Raw genomic sequence first — 3022 nt, 5'->3', positions numbered from 1 at the left:
ACAATAAGGTTAATTCTTGCATTAGCTGCACAACAACAATGGGAAGTTTACCAGTTTGATGTTAAGTCGACATTCTTAAACGGGGACCTAAAAGAAGAAGTTTTTGTTCAACAACTCGAAGGATTTATTGTTCCTGGGCAAGAAGGGAAGATATATAGGTTGAATAAGGCATTGTATGGGCTTAAACAAGCTCCGCGTGCATGGTATAGCAAGATTGACAACTTCTTTCGCTTCAACGGTTTTCAGAAAAGTCCTAGTGAACCTACCATGTATTATAAGAAGCAAGGTGATGCAGGAATCATGTTAGTCAGTCTCTATGTTGATGACATGATCTACATAGGGTCGTCTAAAGAGCTCATTTATCAATTTAAAATGGAGATGATGAAGACGTTTGAAATGACAGACCTTGGAAAGCTACATTATTTTCTTGGGATCGAAATAAAGCAAACAAACACCGGTATTTTTATTGCTCAATAAAAATATGTATCAGACATGCTAAAGGGTCTCAACATGGAGAATATTGAACCAGTCACAACTCCTATGAACACTAATGAAAAGCAAACATGTGAAGATGACACACGAATGACAGATCCTCAAAATTACAGGAGCATAGTTGGGAGGTTAATCTACCTCACTCACACAAGACCAGATATAAGTTTTGCAGTGGGAGTAGTTTCAAGATTCATGAACAAACCCACAAAACAACACTATGGAGCTGTCAAAAGAATCATTTGTTACTTAGTTGGTACCAAGCACTATGGTATCTGGTATTTGAACTCTAAAAGGTTTGTGCTAAAAGGATACAGTGACAGTGATTGGGCAGGATCACAAGAAGACAGGAAGAGTACAACAGGGAATTGCTTCAATACTGGGTCTGGAATAATTTCATGGCAGTCAAAGAAGCAAGCAACAGTAGCTTTATCATCAACCGAGGCGGAATAGGTGGCGGTCACAATTACCGCATGTCAAGCTGTGTGGTTACGAAGACTTATGGGTGATCTTATGCAGGAACAAAGGGAACCAACTGTGATTTACTGTGACAGTCAATCAACAGTTGCCATGACAAGAAACCCAGTTATGCATGGGCGTACCAAGCATATTGAAATTAAGCACCACTACATTCGAGACTTGGTGGAAGCAGGTGTAATATGGGTGGAGTTCTGTCCTACTGAAGAACAATTGGCCGACATGTTCACTAAGGCTCTTCCGCCTGCACGTTTTCAGCGTCTCCGAGCATGTATTGGCATTGGAAGCTTTGAATCAAAGGGGGGTGTTGAAGACTGATTCAAAGTCAGTGAAATAAAGTGAAATAAGTGCTCTCGTGTCTGTCTTCATAATTGTTGAAGTCTTTCATATTTCCTACTTTTACTTAAGTCTTTTCATGTTTCCAGCATTTACTTTTTCAGTTGTAAGTTCTGCTATATATTGCTATATATTGCAGCCTTCTGTTCTTTGTTTTTCATAAAAAATAATACACGAGAGCTTTTCTGCATTTTGCATTGTTCATTTGTTTTGAACCAACACCATGGACTTTGCAGGATGTGGAAAATAGCTGATTTGGATTATATGTCTTCAAATTCACATTGTTATCGTGTAATTAACTAGATCAATGTGACTGGTGGTACCTTATCTGCATTTGATATGACAACAAAGGTAAACTTGGTTTGTTTTCAAATTTCAAGAGGAAATAAAAACTACTTGATGGAATGGAATGAGAATTTTTTGACAAGTCAAAGGTGAAGAAAGGGCATGTTCACATCATGTTTCTGCAAAGTAAGCTTCACAGACAATATTTGTTTCTTTATTTTCATCTTGATATATGATGTGTTACCATTAGCTGTGTTCAGAAATATAATTGTTGTTTTCTAAGATATATCTTGGAGTCGGATCACATTAAAAAGTTCTTCAAGTCCATACGAGATCCAAGTTTTGACATTTGTATTAGATGCATCATCAATTTTTAATATTGATCTCTTGCACCAAACGTGAAAAATACAATATACCACAGGTCCCATTTTGCCCTTTGTTCCTATGAGCTATGGTATATTTTATTTTTTAGGTTTGGTCCAAGGTCAACATATATGGTTATTAAAGAAAATAACAGATTATTATTTAAATTTTAACAACCTTGGTACAAAAATACAACAAAATGATATCATATTGTAAAAAAAGAATCTGGGACTCTATTTTGTATATTTTACAATATTAGTTTCCAAAAGAATGAGTAAATTAGCAAGGATATTGTGGTGGCCTTTATCCCAGGACTATGACTTAGGCCAACGCGATGCATTTTTTGGTGGACCAATTGTAATGTATCGGGTAGTAAAAGATTATAAAAAAAGATGTCATTTTCTATGTAGTCTCATTTTTTGGTGGAGCAATTGAAGTTATGAGTTAGTGTTTAGGTTTCCTCTATTTGTATCTATATAAGTTATAAAAGCTGCCATTTTTTAACTTCTTTATTGGATACATGTTATCTAGATCAAAATTTTCATTTGGCAGATGATTGGTTATTTCGGTTTTAAGCATCATACCTTCACACTCAAGCAATTATAGTGTCCTACTTTCGTGACACACCAAACATCAAAAAAAAAAAAAAAAAAAAAAAAAAAAAAAAAAAAAAAAAGATCGGACTGTGCAAGGCATGAGCCTCTTCACTAGTTACTAGAAAAGCAAACCAAATAATTGAGTTTATCAAATATTTTGACAATTGAATGACGTATTGGAATTTTTTTTTGTTTTTTTTGTTTTTGTAGAAGTCTGAGAGATTGCAGAAGACCAAACAAGGTATTGACCACATTTTAGTCTTAAATTCCTTGTCCATGTATGTTCTATTTTAGTCTTAAATTTTGAAAGTTTAATCCCATTTAATTTGGTCTTCCTCCCATTTTTTTCCTAGTTCCATCTTTACCAAACACTACATCAAATGGTATTGTTCTGTCCTAATTTGTTCAGTCTCACATACCAAAGTATTTTTACTTTACAATCGCACTTGCTAGTAACACAACACGTTTTTATTTTA

At 34.8% G+C, this 3022-nt stretch overlaps 1 pseudogene; it reads left to right on the top strand.

Moving 5' to 3' along the window:
• The first annotated feature begins 510 nt into the window (after positions 1-510).
• LOC145130079 (secreted RxLR effector protein 161 pseudogene) lies at positions 511-942 on the top strand (annotated as a pseudogene).
• Positions 943-3022: the final 2080 nt, after the last annotated feature.

This window comes from Lactuca virosa, chromosome 1, assembly GCF_052849685.1.
Source record: "Lactuca virosa cultivar CGN04683 chromosome 1, Lactuca_virosa_CGN04683_v6, whole genome shotgun sequence".
In the NCBI taxonomy this organism is placed as follows: domain Eukaryota; kingdom Viridiplantae; phylum Streptophyta; class Magnoliopsida; order Asterales; family Asteraceae; genus Lactuca; species Lactuca virosa.
Note: the sequence above shows the minus strand (reverse complement) of the source record. Positions and strands in the feature narration are given on the sequence as shown.